Here is a 21,098-nt window from a genome sequence, read left to right on the forward strand (position 1 = left end):
TCCAAGTGATCAGTGCTGCAATAAAGAATGGATGCTTTTTGATAGTCAAACTATGTTAGAAAGTTTCTTTTTGGCCGATTTCAGTATTAGTTCCACACGGCCCCGTAGTTTCACAGTGGCCCCTTGGTTCTGAAGTGTCACAATGGCATCAGTCCCACAAGGCCCCGCAATGTCCAAAGAGTCCCTGTAATTCCATGGGGTCCTGAAGTGCTACAATGGCCCCTTGGCTCCATGAGGCCCTGCAGTGTCACCCTGGGGCAGGAGGCCAGGAGAGATTCATTCCCCACACGCTGCAGCTCCCTGGGCCAGCTGGCATCGACACCTTCTCCCAGGCCAGCACTGCTGGGCACAGCCAGGGCCGGGCCACACTGCAGCTACCAGCAAACCACGGGGGGGCTGTGAGGCCAAAACCCAAGTGACAGACAGTTCGTCACTCTTCCTGTCTGTATTTGACCAAGAAATGTCCCATTGTGGGGTCCCCTTTCCTGCAGTCACTGCAGCACTGGGACCATCCCTGGAGCTCTGAGCGAGAGAAATGGCCAGTGCTGCACCTCTGCACTGACTCGGGGATGGTGGGAAATGCTCTGTGCAGGGGCTGGAACAATGGAAAAAGGACAATTGGCAGTGCAGAGGGAAACCGAGCTGGGCTGCTGGACTGGGGCAAGATATCTCTGTCCGAGGGAGAAGTTGGCTGTGAAAGTCCCTCGTGTGGATGCTCATGTGCCCAAGAGTCAGGCACTGAAGAGCATCACAACAACAGACAGGAGGATGGGGCTGCCAGGATTAAAGTGTTCCAAGGGGGTCTGGACTGGCAACACAAGGACACCTCAAGTCATCAGGGAAGAGATGCAACTTCCAGATGAGCTCGTGAGCGAGGGGTGGATTTAACTATGGACACCATCTCCAGGTTATCCCCGACTGTGAAACGTGGGCTGAGATCAAGCAGGGCCAGGCAGGCAAGTAAAGCCCCTGTGGTGTGGGGGACAATGGTGGGAATATAAATCTGGGGAGACACGTGGTCTTTGCAGTGGGAGTAAGAAATTGGAGAGCACCATTCCTAAACCACAACAGCCCTGTCAGAGCCAGCCCTGTCCCTGCCCTGCCCCAGCTCTGCTGCCCCACAGCTGCTGGATCAGGAAGGGCAGAGCCATGGGGCAGGGAAATGCACAGGGCCTCCTCCTGGGAGTGACCTTCCATCCTGGAAATCAGACCCCAAGGCAGAACCCCCCATCCTCAGCTGGGAGGTCACCATCAGAGTCTCTGCCATTGTCCCACTTGGTGAATCTTTCACACTGGGATGTTGGTTCTTCCTTTCAGTTTCTTTATTTTGGGGCTTTTAATGGCTCCTCCATAAACACGGCAATTCATGTCCCTGATATGGCAATTCTTTCCTTTTTAAGGAAATGTTGGGAATTAGGCCAGATTAAAATGCTGGCATGGTGTGCATAGGTACTTGCAGCCCTGTGGACAAGCAGTTGGGAAATCAGAATCAAAGAATTGTAAAATGAAGAGACCTAAAAGAGTCTCTGGTAAAACTCCCCTTCCATTTCCCAGGGACACCTTCCCTCGTTCGGGTTGTACAAAGCCCCTGACCTTAAACACTTCCAGGGATGGGGCTTCTATTCTACGGGAAACCAGTGCCAGTGTCCTGCCATCATCATCATAAAATATTTCACCTTACATGAAATCTAAATCTGCCCTCAGTCAGTTTAAAGATACAGTGTATTATTTTGTATTATATTCCCCAGTACAATCTCTGGGCAAAAAGGTACACAGCCATTCCTGGACTTAAATCATATCTCCAAGGCTGAGCACCTTTGAGAGGGCCCAGAGATCCCCCAGGATGTGCTTTGGAGGCCCCAAGAACTTGATCACGATATGGGAGCTGGAAGTCCTGGGTTCAAAAGTGTGGAGACTGAGGACAGAACAAGAAGAGCCTTTGATGACTACAGAGGTGGATTCAAATATAATGGACCTCTCCTTCATAGTGGAAATGAGCCTCAGATAGAAATATTGTCACCAAGTGCAGCTGTGACGACCCAGAATGGAAATGAGGAGAGATGAATTTCCATTTCAGCAGGGCTGTGGCACAACACATCCCCAGAATGAGCCTGGGTCAGCCCCAGGATCTGTGTGGGCAGGCAGAGGCAGGCAGGAGGCAGAGCTGTCAGCAAAGGAAGGGGTCAGCCAGGTGGGGCAGCCGGGGGATGCCGACAGCCTGCAGGGACAGAGGCGCAGGGCAGGGACACCGTAGGACAGCCTGGGCTGCACAGGGCACAGGCATGTGCAGCAGCTGCAAGACAGCCCTGCCAGAGCCAACTTGGGCAGCACTTTGGCCATGGCTGCTGGGCCTGGGCCTGAGGCAGGAGCAGGAGACAAGTGACCCTTGCAGGCCTGGGGCCTCATTGCCTCCTTGTCCCTGCTCAGCAGCCTGGCAGGGGCCGCCCCATTCTCCTGCCCTTGCCATTGCACATCCCCACATGCCAGTGCCCATCCCGGCAAGAGCCCTGAGCAAGGAGGGAGGGACAGCATCTGCCTGGCCAGGGGCTGGGGCTCAGCCCTTGGCCCTTGGCATTCCTCAAACACATCCAGCTTTGCTCAGCACCAGAGACACCTTGGCCTTGTTTGTCCCCAGCTGTCATCCCTGCCTCCAGTGTTCTACTCTAACTGGAACCTGGGAACACTTTCTCAGTTGTATTCCTCAGTGGGACCCATTAAAACTTCAAGAAACTTTGCATTTTTAATTTTGAGTTCTTGAGAAATTTTTTGAAGACCTTCTCAGGGACTGAGTCTGATGTAAACAATACAAAAGCCCTGAGAGGGTCATTGAAATTTTCCTAGTCCAGTTATGGAGAAAGATTTCAAAGAACTTGTCAGAAATACACATTCCTATTTTAAATGATGTATTTTATTTTATTTCTCTTTAAATCAGAGATGACTGCAGCACTCTGTGATTGATATTGACCCACGGTCTCTCCTCAGCAGCTCTGGCCTGCTCGCAGAAGCTGTGTCTTAAGCTCTGACCCAGTGTGGAAAACCTTTGTGAGATGCAAAGTTGTGTTTTGTGTCAGGTACAAACAGGCGATGTGTATATTTGTGAATGTGAAATGTGTGGACCCCGACAATGGGAGAGTTGTGAATTCTAATAATAACTGAGGAAAATAAAGCATAGAAAAAGGCCTTTGAGCCTATCTTTTTTTTGCAATTACCCTGGTTGATTTAGGAGCATTGGAATTAAGGTGTTAAAGATGTTGCTTCTTGCTTGCATTTGATCCATAAAAAGCACTGCATAAATAACCTTTTTGAAGTCTAATTTTAAAATATTACTGGTATCCTTGAAACTGTAGCTTTGGAATATATATAAAGGAAATATGCTTATCTCAGGCCTTATTGAAGCAGAGAAAAACAGCTTGAGAAACGAAGATAAACATCAACTCAAGGATTTATGGTTTCGAACAAAGGGAAGCTGGACATCACTGTTATGAGATTTATAGTCTCTGCAACTAAAATATGGACACACATCTGGGGAGCTGGACCCCACCAGATGGGAGTCGTCTTTCTTCTTTTGGAAACTGGACCGTCACCATCTGGGGATACTCCTTTGAAAATACATCCTGAGAAATTAAAATCACAATAGTGTATAAAATTGTGACGTAAAAGTTTGGAATAAAAATTGCTGATGAGTATAAGATTGGAAATAGAAAGTGCTGGAAAAACCCTGATAGGTACCCCTATAAATACCTGTAACACTCAATTATCAGTGTGCAGTTGGAGGGAAAACTTCCCCCACTGTACCCAGCGCTGTATTGCTCATACTTTACCATATTAAAAAATAAATTGATTACTGCTTGAATATTTGCCTAGTCAAGCTTCTTATTCATAACAGATTTGTTGCATTGGCCGGGAATTTCCAAATCCATTGAGGGAGACTCCTGATCTCAGGGAGGCGCCCCACCTTGGAGGCTTCTGCCTCCAGTGGCCCTGAGTGACTGGGGAATCTCTCAGGGAAGAGGAAATCCATAAGGTAAATTATGAGCAAAGAATTTTGAGCTCCCAGAGTAGACTGCAGTAAATTCACCTGTAAAAACTCATGCACGAAGACCCAGGCTAGAAAAGGAGGCTGTAAGTGTTGCTTGGGTAGGTGGGATAAGAATGGGTGTAGGTGTGTAAGAGTGTGAATGGTGTGTGTATGAGACGTGACCTAGTCACAACACGAGTGAGGAGTTCTTCTAACCTCGGTTTCGCTACCCCACAAGGGGGGCGGCAGGTGAAGGAACGAAGCAAAGCATGGGGAAAAGGATTCTCTGTATGTAAAAGGTCGGGGGTGGTGAGATAAGATAATGATTAGAAAGAGGAATTTGTTTTCTTTTCCTGGTAAAGAATCAGAGGCGGGAGGCGTTAGAAGGGACTCGTTATTAAGGAAATTCCTGACAAGAAAGGACTAAGGTCTGAACGAGTGAGATCAGAGCCAGTGAGGGTACACCCGTTCAGTGGAAAAATGGGTCAATGCCAGAGCAAATACCCAGGAGCTGGTATAAACGAGCAGGAAAATAGAGGTACTGAAGGTACTGGAAAAAGAGTGAGCATTTTGCCAGATATACCCCAGGACAGCCCCCTTGGGGTAATGTTAAAATTGTGGGACAAATGTGAATCCAGGAGAGGAAAAAGTAAAGAGAAAATGATACAATATTGTATGGTAGAATGGACTAAGGAAATGATATGACCTGATAATTTATACTGGCCAATGTACGGGTCATCTGAAGGGTGGATCTGTAAGGCCTTGAATGCCTATGTAAATAAAAAGGACCCTATTAACCAAGAAGAAAGCGATTATGCTGCTTTATGGCATGGGTCCTGGCCTACTCCCCTAAAACCAAAAAGGAAAAGAATCAGTGGGACCCCTTAAACCTTCCTCCACCCCTTATCTACCAGATGTGCCTCATCCAGCACCTAACCCGGCACCCTTTGCACCCATTCCAGCACGCTTCACACCTAATCCAGCCCCCCTAGCACCTAATCCAGCACCCTTTGAACCCAATCCAGCACCCCTCGCACCTAAACCAGGACCCCTTGCACCACAAGCCCCGGTGGCTCTGCTGCCACTGCCACAAGCCCCGGTGGCTCCGCTCCCGGTACATGATTCACCACCAGCACACAGAAAGAGAAGCCAGGAAAGGGCACGAGCAGAAAGCAGTGGGGATAGCAATAAAGAAGGGAAGGGGGGGCAGCTGTACCCCTTGAGGGAAGTACCATTAGTAGGAACTCAAGGGAGACCAGTCATTGGGTATGTGTCAGCACCCCTGAACACTGGGGATGTAAGGGCTTTTAAAAAAGAAATGGGAAGGTTACTTGAAGATCCTCTGGGGGTGTCTGAAAGGTTAGATCAGTTTCTAGGACCCAGTATTTACACCTGGACAGAGATTCAGTCAATTTTAAGTACTTTATTTACAGCAGAGGAGAGACAGCTGATAAGACAGGCTGGCATGAGAATTTGGGATAGGGACCTTTAGGAGAAATGAAATGGCCCCTGGCAGCCCCTAAATGGGACCATAACAATGATCAGGATAGGCAGAATATGGTGGATCTCAGGAATATTCAGGGGATTCGAGAATCCGTCCCCAGAGGGCAAAATATTAGCAAGGCCCTGGATGAACGTCAGGGGAAAGATCAGTCACCCATAGATTGGTTAGAAAGAATAAGGAAGAGTATACAAATGTATTCGGGATCAGATCCTGATACAGCAGTGGGGGAAGCATTAATCAAAACTCAGTTTGTGGCAAAATCATGGGAGGATATTAGAAGGAAACTTGAAAAGTCAGACAGCTGGCAGGAGAGAGGTTTGCAAGAATTGTTAAGGGAACCACAGAGAGTTTATGTCCACAGAGATGAAGAAAAGGCGAAAGCTAAAGCTAATGTTTTTGTGGCTGCAGTAAAAGAAGTTCAGAACACTGGTGCATCTTCAGGGAATGCTAAAACAACAAGAAAAATAACAGGTGAGGGTTCTAATAGACCAACCTGCTTTTCCTGTGGTATGAAAGGAGATGTTAAAAGGGTTTGCAAGAAGCGGGAGGCAGATCAAAAACTGTTCGTAGAAGATTAGCGGTGTCAGGGGCTCTATTTATTAGGGACCAGGCCATCAAAAGAGCCCTTGATAAAATTAAAAGTCGGTCCCCAAGGTGAAGAATACACCTTTTTAGTAGATACGGGTGCTGAAAGATCAACAGTGCAAAGATTACCAAAAGGATGCAAAATCAGTGGGAAAACAGCTCAAGTAATTGGAGCAAAAGGGGAGGCTTTTAATGTTCCCATTATTGAAGAAGTACTAATTGAATCAAAGGGGAAAGTGGATATTAGTGATCTATTACTAGTCTCAGAAGCAGAATGCAATCTTTTGGGGAGAGACCTGATTCTTTCATTAACAATTTGTATTCAACCCCAAAATGATCAACTAATGGTACAGCTGTACAAACTGACGGACCAGGATGAGAGTAAAATATGTCCTGACGTCTGGTCGACTCCTGGGGAGATCGGTAAATTGAATATAGAACCCTTTAAAATCACCGTTGTAAATCCTGAGTTTCCTATAAGGGTGAGACAATACCCTATTCCACTAGATGGCAGACGAGGGCTGAAGCCAGTAATTGAAGAACTCTTAGGGCAGGGCAAGTCAGAAGGATGTATGTCACCCCACAATACCCCCATAATCCCTGTGAAGAAAAGTGACAGCAGCTACTGTCTAGTCCAAGACCGAAGGGCTGTCAGTCAACGAACAGCCACAAGGTTTCCTGTAGTAGCTAACCGATATACATTACTAAGTCAGATTTCCTCTGACTATACCTGGTATAGTTAGTGGATTTGAAAGATGCCTTTTGGTCCTGTCCTTTAGAGGAGGGATGCAGGGACTATTTTGCCTTTGAGCGGCAAGATCCAGATACAGGGAGAAAATAACAATTGAAGTGGGCGGTACTTCCACAGGGCTTTACAGAATCCCACAATCTTTTCGGCCAGGCTTTAGAAAGAATTTTACAAGATTTTGAAAGACCAGAAGGAACTAAACTAGTACAATATGTAGATGATCTGTTAATTGCATGAGAGAATCAGGAGCAAGTGAGAGAAGCAACAATCAGTCTGTTGAATTTCTTGGGAAAGAAAGGCCTAAAGGTTTCAAGGGCAAAGTTACAATTTGCTGAAGAGGAAGTGAAATATCTAGGACACTGGCTGAGTAAAAGAACAAAGAAATTAGATCCTGAGAGAATATCAGGAATACTGAGTCTGCCTTCCCCTAATACCAAAAGGGAAGTACCACAACTCTTAGGCTTATTGGAATATTGCAGACAATGGATAGATAGATAAAGTCAAAAGGTGAAATTTTTGTATGAAAAACTAACAAGTAAATACAGTGAAATGGAACCAGGAGGATGAAAAACAATTTAAGAGTTTGAAAGATGCTCTAATTCAAGCCCCAGTACTCAGCCTACCTAACTTCGAGAAACCTTTTCAATTATTTGTAAATACTGCTGAGCAAACTGCTTATGGAGTGCTCCCCCAGGACTGGGGAGGAGACAAAAAGCCGGTGGGGTATTATTCAAGTTACTGGACCCTGTTAGTCAAAGATGGCCAATATGTTTACAAGCTATAGTAGCAACAGCTCTTCTGGTAGAAGAAGCAAAGAAAGTTACATTTGGAGCTCCTTTAGTAATATATATACCCCCACAATGTTAGAAGCATATTGCATCAAAAAGCAGAGAAGGGGCTCACTGATAGCTGTGTTTTAAAGTATGAAGCTATCTTGATACATTCCCCTGAACTGGAACTTAAAGTCACTCCTGCTCAGAACCCTGCTCAATTTTTCTATGGGGAGCCAGCTGAAGAGCTTGTGTGGAATTACAAACGAAAGTGAGACCAGATTTGAATGAGATGGAGCTATCTAGTGAGGAAAAGTATTTTATCGATGGCTCGTCATGTGTGATAGAAGGGAAAAGAAATTCAGAATACACTATTGTAGAAGGAGAAAATATGTCTGCAAAGAAAGAGGAAAAATAAGTTCTAGGTGGTCAGCTCATGCTTGTGAATTATTTGCTTTATACTGAGCTTTAGAACTTCTAAAAGATGAGGTGGGGACTATTTACACAGACTCAAAACATGCTTTTGGAATTGTACACACATTTGGAAAAATCTGAAAGGAAAGAGGTTTTATAAACACTCAAGGGAAGAAACTGATTCATCAGGAGTTAATAATCAGAGTGCTTGAAGCCCTGAAAAGACCTAAGAGAAGAGCTGTAGTACATGTAAGAGGTCATCAACGAGGATCAAGCTGCTTAGTGAGAGGAAACAACACAGCTGAACAAGCTGCAAAGGAGGCAGCTTGTAAATTAAAATAAACTATCCAGCTGAACACTATAGTGGAAATTCAAGAGGAGCTGCCAAAAGGCTATAGTACTCAAGAGGAGGAATCTATAAAAAGATTAAAAGCTAAGAAAGAGCTGGGAAAATGAGTACTACCAGATGGGAGAGAGATTTTACCTAAAGGTTACGCTAAAAGGATTCTAAGCCAGTTACACCAACGTACTCATTGGGGAACAAGACCCTTATGTGATCATTTTTTAAAATATTATGGATGTATTGGAATTTTTGAGATAGCAAAACAACACAGGGGTGTTTGACTTGTCAAAAAGTTAACAAAAGGGTACTGAGACAAGCTTAAACCGGCGGTAGAAAAATAGCCTACCGACCATTGGAAAGGGTTCAGGTGGATTATACTGAATTACCAAGGGTGGGCAGATGGAAATGCTTTTTAGTATTAGTAGATCAACTAACTCATTGGGTGGAGGTCTACTCAGCTGCCCGACCCACGGCGAAGTTTAAAAAAAAACAAAGAAAATTTGTTGGAACAAATTACTCCCCGATTTGGGGTTATCAGGGCCATTGATTCTGATCAGGGCTCCCACTTTACTTCCAGCATCATAAAAGGAGTAACACAAGCCATGGGTATTTCCTGGGAATATCACACCCCTTGGCACCCCCATAGCTCTGGGAGGGTGGAAAGAATGAACCAAACTATAAAACAGCAATTAAAAAAATTGATGATTGAGACCCAAATGTCATGGGCAAAATGTTTACCTTTAGGATTACTTAACATAAGGACGCTTCCAAATGCATATATGGGACTTTCTGCATATGAGATGCTTTATGGAATGCCCTATTCCCATGAAGTACCCCAAACATCAGTAGTCGTAGCTGATATGACTATTCAAAAATACATCCAGAAGATGGGACAACATGTCCAGAACTAAGGGAGAAAGGGTTAATTGCTCAATCAGCCCCTCTCAGATTTAGCATGCATCAAATAAAATTGGGTGACTGGGTGCTGATTAAAAGCTAGAAAGAAGAAAGTTTGTCTCCTAGGTGGGAAGGTCCCTATTTAACTCTGCTGACCACTTATACAGCTGTCCGAACTGCGGAAAAAGGCTGGACCCACACGTCATGATTCAAAGGACCAGCAGAACCACTGACAGAGACAGAATCCCAGAGGAGAATTGCATCTACCCCCGGAGAACTGAAAATGAAGTTAAAAAGGGACTGATGTATGTCAGGAAAATGCTCCTACCTTAAGCTGCAAAACCAGTTGTACTCACGAGAGGTAGAATGTACTACTCCAGACTGTGTTATCCATGAGGTTGTTATAAGTGTATAGGGTGTGAAGAATATTGGTATACAGACCTACCAAGGGGACAGATCCCTAATGCTCTCTGCTGTAATTGTACAAAATAAATAGAAAAAGAAACTGATAGAATGTCGTGGGCTGTAGTAAGGAAAGGATATATTAAAACAGGTGATAAAGATTAGTGGAGAACTTGGGTACACGGAACAAGAGCAGGAATTGATTTGCAGGAAGTACCAAAGGCCAAATTAGAAGAAACAGAGTGTGACAAGGGCAATTGGATACATTATGAATATCAAATTAAAGCAAAAGAGTGGCAGAAAGCCAAGTATTGCTGGAAGAAAGGGAGGCACATACACCAACCCTATTGTAGTCACATATCCCCCGAACTTAGGGGCCAATTGGCCTAAATTAAAAAGAATCAGGCCACAACCACAATAAATAGAGATCTGAAGGATCATGAGGCAAAAGGCAAAAATGAAACAAAAGATATCAGTGACTAAATCCCAAGGTATAAACTCTGCTACAGAGAAGATCTACATCTCGGCCCTTGGATGCAACCCAAGGGGCCTTGAGAGAGGTAGAGAGTTAGACCCTCTGAGGATTATTTTCACTGCATTGATCATTGCATCCCAGGCAATGGGCCTTAAGAGCCTCACTCCTGAACTCCACATAATCCATGAGCTGCAGGATCAGAGCCTATTGCTCCGGCTGTCTGTGACAAATGCAATCATACTGTCTGGATCAGGGGAAAAATGGAATCAATGTTCATGGCACATTCCCATGTTCATGAAGTGTGCTATGACCATAACCAATTAATGATGTGCACTATGGGTGGCAAAATATACTGGGTTGGAGAAAATTTAAAACACGCACTGAAGGTTTCTCCCAAGGATTGGCCTGTGTTTATCAACCTTCTTCAAGATGATGATGAACGAATTTGTCTGCGATACGCCAAATTCTTTTGTTTAGCAAAGGTCAGAGAAGGAAGAGACCCAGAGAGTAGAATGAAACAAATTACTCAAAAACTACAAAAGCAAGAATCAGAAGCAAAAATGTAAAGAGTAGAACAAGAAAAGCTAAATAAATTTAGTGAACAATACAAATAGTTAGAACAGCAGTATAGTGATTGGGGTTTTCTGACTTCAAATAGGAACCTTTTTGTAGATCCAAGGCAAGAAATTGCCACAGAATTAGAGTTAGCCAATTGTTGGATTTGTGGGGGATAGAAATATGCTGAAAAATGGCCATGGAGAGGTGAGAGTCTAGCTCCAGAGCAATTTCTAAAATAGAACCATACTCAAATTTCCAAAAGATTGAAACGTCCTGAAGGATGCATTTTAAATCATCAAATAATTGGAACAGTTTGCATCAGCAGAGAGGGGAGAAAATATACTGAAGTGGTAGGGTATACTCCCTGCATATCTACTTTAGCAGTAAATTCAAACAATAACACTAGAACTGGGCAGCCAACACCTCCTGCTGGATACTGGAGCCTAATTAAAGAGAAAAATTGCAAATGGAACAACCAGATAAAGTTGTGCTGGCATAAAAGTCCTGGAGCTAACCCTTACCAATCCCTGGAGACCCTAAGAATTTACTGGGAAAAACCTGAGGCTGTAAATGACCATAGAAAGCCCCAAATTGTATATATTGGATTTCGGGACAAAAAGCTTATAAAACCCTCCTTCTCTGTACTACCAAAGTCCAAGAGTAACCTGTTAGGAGCACCCTTATATGAAAACCTTAACAGGGAAAAAAGAGAATTGAAACTTGAGTTTCCAAGGGCAGGAGGGGACCAAAAACAGGGAGAAGAAGAGTGGCTAGCAGAAAGAATAATAGATTATTATGGGCCAGCCACTTGGGCTCAAGATGGAAGCTGGGGATACATGACCTTGATTTACCTATTGAACCGATTGATTAGACTACAGACAGTGGTAGAAATAGTCTCAAATAACTCCTCAGAGACCCTGGACTTGTTAAGCTGGCAGCACACTCAGGTGCGGGCTTTTGTGTATCAGAACAGAATAGCATTGGACTATTTGCTGGCCGAAGAAGTGGGTGTGTGCGGAAAATTCAATGAGTCCGAGTGCTGCATTGAGATTAATGATTATGGAGAAATCATCAGAGGTTTAGCAGCAGAGATCAAAACAATGGCTCATGTCCCAGTCCAAACATGGAATTCCATCCTTCAAGCCTCATGGTGGGACCAGATGCTTGGAGGAGGAGCTTGGTGGAAGAAAATAGGGTTCATGATATTGTGTTCATTAGCTGGGTTATTGTTTCTACCTTGCCTTATTCAATATTTTATCCGACTAATCCACTCAGTCATTCAAAGCATGCCGATTGCTGTGGTAGACCTGGAATTGGCTACAGGAGAGCCTGGACAATTTGAGAAAACAGCTAAGATATCCAAAATAATGAGATTAAAGACAGAAGACAAAAAGGGAAATGTTTCCAAAGTTTTGGCCAGACTTGAAGCCCAGACACGAATGAGTAAGATAAATGAAAATTTATACAGGCGAGTGGGGAGACTGTGAAATACAATGCTGTGTATCGTGTCAGGTACATACAGGCAATGTGTGTATCTGTGATTGCAATATGGAGACCAACAATGGGACAGTTGCGAATTCTAATAATAACTGAGGAAAGTAAAGCATGGAAGAAGGCCTTTGAACCTATCTTTTGTTTGCAATTAACCTTGGTTGATTGAGGAGCATTTGAATTAAAGTGTTAAGGATGTTGCTGTTTGCTTGTAGTTAATCCTTAAAGAATTCTGCAATAATAACCTTTTGAAGTGTAATTTTAGAATATTGCTTGTATACTTGAAACCATAGCTTTGGAATATATATAAAGGAAACATGCTTATCTCACACCTTAACAAAACAGAGAAAAGCAGCTTAAGAAAGGAAGATGAACATAAACTCGAGGATCTACATTTTTGACCCAGGGAAGCTGGACATCATTGTTATGAGATTTATAGCCTCTGCAATCAAAAGGTGGACCCACATCTGGGGAGCTGGACTCCACTAGATGGGATCTGTCTTTCTTCTTTTGGAAACTGGACCACCACTATATGGGGATACTCCTTTTTGGCATACATCCCGAGAAAAACGAAATCACAATACTGTATAGAATTGCGACAAAAAAATTGGGAATAAAAACCGCTGATGAGTAAAAATTGGAATAGAACCTACTGAGAAAGCTGATGAGTACCCCTATAAATACCTGTAAGCCTCAACTATTTGTGTGCAGGTAGAGGGAAAACTTCCCCCATTGTACACAGTGCTGCATTGCTCATATTTACCATATTAAAAAATGAATTGATTGCTGCTTGAATATTGGCCTAGTCAAGCTTCTCATGTATAACAGGCATAGGGCAGGGACACCGTAGGACAGCCTGGGCTGCACAGGGCACAGGCATGTGCAGCAGCTGCAAGACAGCCCTGCCAGAGCCAACTTGGGCAGCACTTTGGCCATGGCTGCTGGGCCTGGGCCTGAGGCAGGAGCAGGAGACAAGTGACCCTTGCAGGCCTGGGGCCTCATTGCCTCCTTGCCCCTGCTCAGCAGCCTGGCAGGGGCCGCCCCATGCTCCTGCCCTTGCCATTGCACATCCCCACATGCCAGTGCCCATCCCGGCAAGAGCCCTGAGCAAGGAGGGAGGGACAGCATCTGCCTGGCCAGGGGCTGGGGCTCAGGCCTTGGCCCTTGGCATTCCTCAAACACATCCAGCTTTGCTCAGCACCAGAGACACATTTGCCTTGTTTGTCCCCAGCTGTCATCACTGCCTCCAGTGTTCTGTTCTAACTAACCTGGGAACACTTTCTCAGTGGGACCCATTTAAACTTCAAGAAACTTCAGAGTTTATATTTAATTTTGAGTTCTTGAGAAGTTTTTTGAAGACTCTCTCAGGGACTGAGTCTGATGTAAACAACAGCAAAGCCCCAAGAGGCTCATTAAACTCCTTGTGCTGTCTCTGTGCTGCTGAGCTTTAAAGGAACAGCTCTTCTCAGGGCCAGCTCCTCTCCCAGCCCAGCAGGGCTGAGGGCTCTGCCTGCAGGCACTGAGGGGACAGGAGCCAGGCAGAGACAGGCTGAAGGCAATCAGGATTGGGAAGACATTGAGCTGAGACTTCACTTGGGGAAAGATCTTCACAGCCCTGTGCATGGTGAGTGTGTGGGTGCAGGGCAGTGTCCCCTGTGCTCCTTGGGGGATCTCCTGAAGCTGACCCAGGACAGGACTGATGTGACTGTAAGGATGCTCTGCTTCTCTTTCTGCTCTGGGGGAGGATGTGCTGCAGAGCGGGGCTGCCCTGGGCACCGTCAGAGGGACAGGGCAGGACGGCTCCTGCTGCCAGGGACGGCTGCAGGGGGTGAAGCTGGGGCTGCATCCAGGGCTGCTCAGAGCTCCAGCTCATGCCCAGGGTGACTTTTCATGAGCTCATTCAGGGCAGGAGTTTCCTGCTTGGGTCTCTGCTTTCCTGAATCTGTGGCTGGCTCAGCTTGGTGGCAATAGAAAATTTACTGTGCAGGGCAGAGCAGGAGCTGAGACTCTTAAACCATCACCCTGAGGATTCCTGGGCACCTCAGCAAGTGCCTGCACCTGCCCAGCCCCCAGATCCATGCAGCATCACCTTTGCATGGTGCCCAGGCTGGGGGAGCTGTTCTTTAATCCCTGCAGGGCCCAGCAGCTGCAGGGCAGGGCTGGCCCAGGGGCTGGGCTGGGCTCTGGCAGCTCTGGCAGGGAAGGAGCCTGGGGCCACAAGAGGAGCTGGGGCTGGGACAGCTCCAGCAGCAGAGCCATGGGAAAGCAGGGAGGGAGGCAGTGCTGAAGGAAGCCCTGCTGCAGGGCAGATGTGGCACCTGCCGGGCCTGCCCTTCAGGGCACACACTGCCCTGAGCAGCACAGCTCTTCTGTCCCCTCGCAGCCAGCACAGCCCTAACCCCGGGGGCTCGGGGCCCTCAGTCCCTCCTGGGCTGGCAGAGCAGCCCCAGAGATGTAGGGCATCTCTCCGGCCATGTGCCCATTCTCTGCTGACCAGGGCCTGAGGGCCACTGTCCTGCCCTGCTGCTGCCCGGCAGGGGCTGGGCAGGGCTGGCCAGGGAAAGGCTTTTCCTCAGGCCCGGCTCTCTCTCTCTCCTTGGCTTGCCCAGGTGCTGCTGGCATTGCTGAGGGGCTCTCTGCAATGGCAGTTCCAGCTGCAGGGCCAGGCCCAGCCCTTGGGCTCCTCCTGTGCAGGCTGAACACAGCAATGGGGTGTCCCAGCTCCCTGTGCCCGGGCAGCTCTGGGCAGGGCAGCCTGGGGGGCTGGCACTGAGCCCACTGTCCTGACTCTGGGAAAGGCAGGAGCCACTTTGTGTGCCCGGGATCCCTCTGCTCTCAGCAGTGTCTCCTGGCTGTCCAGAGTAACACAGGAGTGGATCTCAGAAAGGTGCAAGTGCAGAGCAGCTGGAGCAGGAGAGAGGGACAGAGCAGCTCCCCTCAGTCTGCACTAAGCCTCAGACAACCCTCCTGTCTCACTGGACTCTCTGTTCTCCCCAGGTGCAGCAGAATCCCTCGCTCTGCCTTCTGTTATCCGCATCCCTTCACCCAGGCAGTTCTGCAGCCTTACAGGAAAATTCTTTATCCAAGCCTGTACACCAGGACTGGGCCCTGCTCTCACTGTTCCCCTGCACTGACTGGGGGTCAGGGCTGACTCCCAGGTGTCCTGCAGGCCAAGGTCCAGCTCCTCACACAGCATTGGCCAGCAGCAATCAGGGCTCCAGCAACAATGGTGAAGGAAGATCTCCTAGACATACACAAGGGGGAGGTGCTTAGTGGAAAGAAAGAAGCTACGACAAAGAGTTTTGATTTTTCTGTGAGAAATTTCCCCTCCATTGCCCTGTCTTTCCTCCTTCTGTTCGTTTAAATATGCAGCCACCGCAAATGTCCAACAGCAGCTCCACCAGGCACTTCCTCCTGCTGGCATTGGCAGACACGCGGCAGCTGCAGCTCCTGCACTTCTGCCTCTTGCTGGGCATCTCCCTGGCTGCCCTCCTGGGCAATGGCCTCATCATCAGCGCCGTAGCCTGCGGCCACCACCTGCACACACCCATGTTCTTCTTCCTGCTCAACCTGGCCCTCAGTGACCTGGGCTCCATCTGCACCACTGTCCCCAAAGCCATGCACAATTCCCTCTGGGACACCAGGGATATCTCCTACAAAGGATGTGCTGCACAGCTCTTTTTCTTTCTGTTCTTCATCTCAGCAGAGCTTTCCCTCCTGACGATCATGTGCTATGACCGCTACGTGTCCATCTGCAAACCCCTGCACTACGGGACCCTCCTGGGCAGCAGAGCTTGTGCCCACATGGCAGCAGCTGCCTGGGCCAGTGCCTTTCTCAATGCTCTGCTGTATGCAGCCAATACATTTTCCCTGCCCCTGTGCCACGGCAATGCCCTGGGCCAGTTCTTCTGTGAGGTGCCCCAGATCCTCAAGCTCTCCTGCTCACACTCCACCTTCAGAAAAATCTGGATTTCATTGGTTACTGCCTCTTTAGCTTTTGGTTGTTTTGTGTTCATGGTTTTCTCCTATGTGCAGATCTTCAGGGCTGTGCTGATGATCCTTTCTGAGCAGGGACGGCACAAAGCCTTTTCCACCTGCCTCCCTCACCTGGCCGTGCTCTCCCTGTTCTTCAGCACTGGCACATTTGCCTACCTGAAGCCCCCCTCCATCTCCTCCCCATCCCTGGATCTGGCCCTGTCAGTTCTGTACTCAGTGGTGCCTCCAGCTCTGAACCCCCTCATCTACAGCCTGAGGAACCAGGAGCTCAAGGCTGCAGTGTGGAGACTGTTGAGTGGAAAATTTAGAAAACATTAAACTGGTTGCCAATTTCTGCATATCTCTTGTAATAAAAGTGAGATTTGGTAGTTTTTGTTGGATTGGTTATTTTCCCCCTCTGTTTTAATTTTTAATATTCTCCCTAAACCAAGGCCATTGTTTCTACCATTTCTAATTTTCTTTCTCTCCACCTTCCCGGTGCCCCCAGACTGTGTCAACATGAGCTGTGTTCTCTGTGGCTTTAGATGAAATAAAGGATCTCTCAGCAGAATTTTCACCAGACATCTCCCTTTTTTTCTTCTCTGGAGCTGCAGCAGCAATGTCTGTGTGCAGAGCTGGGGCAGATCAGGGCTGGCACAGCAGCTGTGCCCAGCAGCAGCAGCAGCACTTGGTGTTGCCAGTGCTGCTGCCGTGGCCCTGCCCCGCTGCCCTGGTGGCCCTGGTGTTGCTGCAGGGCCTGAGTGCTCTCGGGGCCGGGCACAGCCCTGGGGGTGGCAGTGCCGGGGCTGCAGCAGGGACAGGCCATGGGCACTGCTGGGGCAGCGCTGACGCCTCAGCCCACGGCCTGGGGGCTCCAGGCTCCTTGCCCAGGCTCTCTCAAGAACACTCCCAGGCCAATGCCCAGCACAGAAAAGCCCCGTGAGCAGCCCCAGGCTGGCCATAGGCAGGCTGGGGGCAAACAGCATGGCTGGGGCTCTGCAAGGGCCCTGGGGCAGACGGGAAGGAGCAGCAGAGCAGGGGCTGATCCATCCCCAGTGCGCTGCACAGCCCAGGGCAGCGTCCCAGAGCGTCCTCATGGAGCTGCCAACAACATCCCACCTCTGCAGCCCTGGCCTCTGCCCCAGCTCACACAGGTGCCCCATCCTTGCAGGCACAGACACGGCAGCACTGGCTCAGCAGCCGCTGTTTGCATTGCACAGAGCAGAGGGAGCACCCCCATGCTGTTGCTGCGGGGACATGAACCTGAGGGAGCACAAATGCCATCAGCCCCTGGGGCCAGCAACGGCTGGGGGACACCAGGGAAACCTCTCAGCTTTGTCGTGGCCTTTGCAATCAGCCAGAAAGTTTGTTCCCATCAGCTGGGAGTTTCCTGTCCTTCCCCTGCAGATGCTGTTGTAAATGCTCCAAGGGTGGTTCCAGAGAGTCACAGAATCAGCAAGGTTGGAAACGACCTTGGAGATCAACAAGTCCAACCTGTGCCCTGACACGACCTTTTCTCCCTGAGCCTCCTCTTCTCCTGGATAAACAACCTCAGCTCCCTCAGCCACTCCTCACATGACTTGTCTTCCAGACCCCTCGCCAGCCTTGTTGCCCTTCTCTTGACACACTCCAGCCCCTCTATGGCCTTCCTAAATTGGGCCCCAGAACTGGACACAGCACTCGAGGTGTGGCCTCACCAGTGCAGAGTGCAGAGGAAGAATCTCTGCCCTGCTCCTGCTGGCCACACCATTCCTGATCCAGGCCAGCAGCCATTGGCCTTCTCGCCCACCTGGGCACACTGCTGGCTCATGTCCAGCCTGCTGTCCATCAGTGCCCCCAGGTCCCTTTCTGCCTGGCCGCTGTCCAGCCACTCTGTCCCCAGCCTGTAGCACTTGCAGGGGTTGTTGTGGCCAAAGTGCAGGACCCAGCACTTGGACTTGTTCAACCTCACCTTGTTGGATTTGGGCCCTGGATCCAGCCTGTCCAGGTCCCTCTGCAGAGCCCTCCTACCCTCCAGCAGATCCTCACTCACACCCAGCTTGGTGTCATCTGCAGATTTGCTGATTCTGGACTCAGTCCCCTCATCTAAACCATTAATAATGATGTTAAACTGGAGTGGGGCAAACTCTGATCCCTGGGGGACACCACTGGTTATTGGATGCAGCACCTTTCCCTTCACTCTCTGAGGCTGGCCTCCAGCCAGCTCTTAGCCCTTGGAAGGGTCACTCTTTCCAAGGTGTGGGCCGCAGATTTTCCAGGGAATTCTGTGGCTCATTGTTGCAAAGGGTTTGCTGAATTCCAGGTACACGACATCCAAAGCATTTGATGCATCTCCCAGGTGGGTCACGTGGTCATACAAGGAGATCAGGTTCATCAGGCAGGACCTAAATCCACGCTGGCTGGCTCTGATCCCTCGGCCATCCTGTGGGTGCCCTGTGATGGCACTCAAGGTGATCTGTTCCATAACCTTGCTGGGCACCCAGGTCAGGCTGACAGGCCTGGAGTTGCCCAGCTCCTCCTTCCAGCCCTTCTTGGGGATGGGCTCACATTGGCACCTCCAGTCCTCGGGGACCTCCCTGCTGAGCCAGCACTGATGGTAAATGATGGAGAGCAGCTTGGGGAGCTCATCCACAGCTCCCTCATACCCCTGGGATGGATCCCATCTGCTCCCAAAGACACCTGTGATTTTTTAAAAACACGGATATCGATCTAGTACGGACATCCCATGCTGTCGGACAAAGACTCTCTAAGAATTTAAAGTTAGAAAGTGTATGTTTATTGCAACGCTGGGAAGTGTGCAGGATAGCTCCGAAATACACACCTCAATTTACAGGTGATTACAGAGTCCTTTTATCTATAGAAGTATTGAATACCCAAAATACAAATGCATATTCATAACTTTGGTACAAAAGCTATTAAGCATGCGTAGTTTGTTCCTTGAAATGAGTCGGTAGTCCCTTTCATGGGGAGGGGTCCCAAAATGAGGAAGTAAATGGTGTCTTCATCGTTCTTACCTTTCTACCTTTTAAATGCAAATATGACAAATGAACGCTTGGTAGAACTCCCATTCCCATCCTCAACTGGTTTCAGAACAAAGGAGGCCACAATTGTCCTATGTTCCTAAACGCTATTTATCAGTTTGTACATTCTTCATTATAAATCCAGCTAACCAAACATTGTGTTGACAAGCAATCAATTATTAGTTAACTTCTAACTCAACTTTATCAAGGCCTACCCATTTATTTTGATTAACTCCAATAAAGCTTATCTCTAACTAAAACCTCAGCTCCTCTAAAATCCCTAAATTCTTTAAAGTTTATATCTCACCTGTAAGCATCTGAGTGGCTCAGCAGGTCCCCAGCTGCTTCCTCCTGGATTACAGGGGGGCTATTCTGCTCCCTGTGCCCTTCCACCAGCTCAGGAGAACACTTGTCCTGAGGACAACCTGTCTTATTTTTGAAAATTTAGACACACAAGGTATTAAGCAGCCCAGCCTTTTCCTTATATTTAGTTACTCTATTCCCTAGTGCATCTACTGTAGAGTAGAGGTTCTCCTTACTCCTCCTTTTGCTATTAGTTTATTTATAAAAACTTTTCTTCAGAACTTTTTACAGAATTGGCCAGGTGAAGCTCTAATTGAGCTTTCATCTCTCTACTTTTCTTTCTGCATGACCCAACAACATCCTTAAACACTTCCTGAGTTGCCTGACCTATTTTTTCTGAGTTCCCACAAGAAGCTCATGATCAGCCAGGACAGTAATTTTCCTCTCTGGTTAACTTTGGCACAGAGGGACAGGCCGCTCCTTCCCCCTTAAGATTCCTTTCTTGAGGTGTATCCATCCTTCCTGGACACTTTTGTTTTTAAGGGCTGTTTCCCTTAAAAAATCAGTACCTGATTCAGTACTCTCTAAATCTGCATCCTGAATAGGCCAAGGTCTGCCCTTCCTGATTCCAGGGCAGACGTTTTGTTGATGCCCCTCCTTCTTTCACAGGATATTGAAAACTCAATTATTTCATGGTCACTCTGCCCTGGGCAGCCTCCGACCACCACATCTCCCACCATTCCCTTCTCTGTTTGAGACCAGCAAGAGACAGAGTTTTCCTTGGGACTGGGAGTGTTACCAAAAATTTAGTTAAGTAGAAAATCATTAATACCAATTTGGCATTAAGAAGCAGCATTCCTTTTTTGGCTGGATGCATGGGGGGAGAGCTCTTCCCAAAGCCCTGCATGCTGAGTACAGGAAAGTTTCTGTTTATATTCTGTATTTTGCACACATATTCATTGATTGTCCTGGACTAAACACACGTATGATAATAATTTCCCCAAAATCATTAACATATTTCCCCTCCCCTTTACCTATGCATTCTCCTGTCCTGGGGGTCTCTCTGGTGGTCCCTGGTGCTCAGGGATCTGTTGTAGATAGGGAGAAGGCGCTGCGGAAGATCACGCAATGTCACGGAAAGCCAGGACCCTTTGTTCCTCTAAGATAAGAGATTACTCTAGGAATGTGGCCCCACTAACAGTAGGAATGTTGCCCCACTAACAGCAATGCCAGTAACTTTCCACTCCTTACCCAGTACTTTTCCATTCCCTACTAACCATAGATAAGAAGGACAAACCCCCTTTTGACATAGAGACCCCTTAAACTATAAGACCCCATGAGAAGAAGTAATAAACGCCTTTTGACCGTCCACCATATTGGTGTCTGCGTGTGTCATTGGCCCGAACGGCCCTGGAGAGTGGGCCGTTGTGCTGATCCTCAGAACCAGGTCGCCTGCCTTGATCCAGAAGGCAACAGGGATCCCAATGTTCCAGTGGGCCTGGCTAGCTGACAGGACACTGAGGCTGGTGGATTTCAGTTCCCCTGCTCACACAATGGGCATTTTATGGTTTCCACAGGCCTGGGATTTTGGAGAA

This window comes from Melospiza melodia, unplaced genomic scaffold (assembly GCF_035770615.1).
Source record: "Melospiza melodia melodia isolate bMelMel2 unplaced genomic scaffold, bMelMel2.pri scaffold_90, whole genome shotgun sequence".
In the NCBI taxonomy this organism is placed as follows: Eukaryota; Metazoa; Chordata; class Aves; order Passeriformes; family Passerellidae; genus Melospiza; species Melospiza melodia.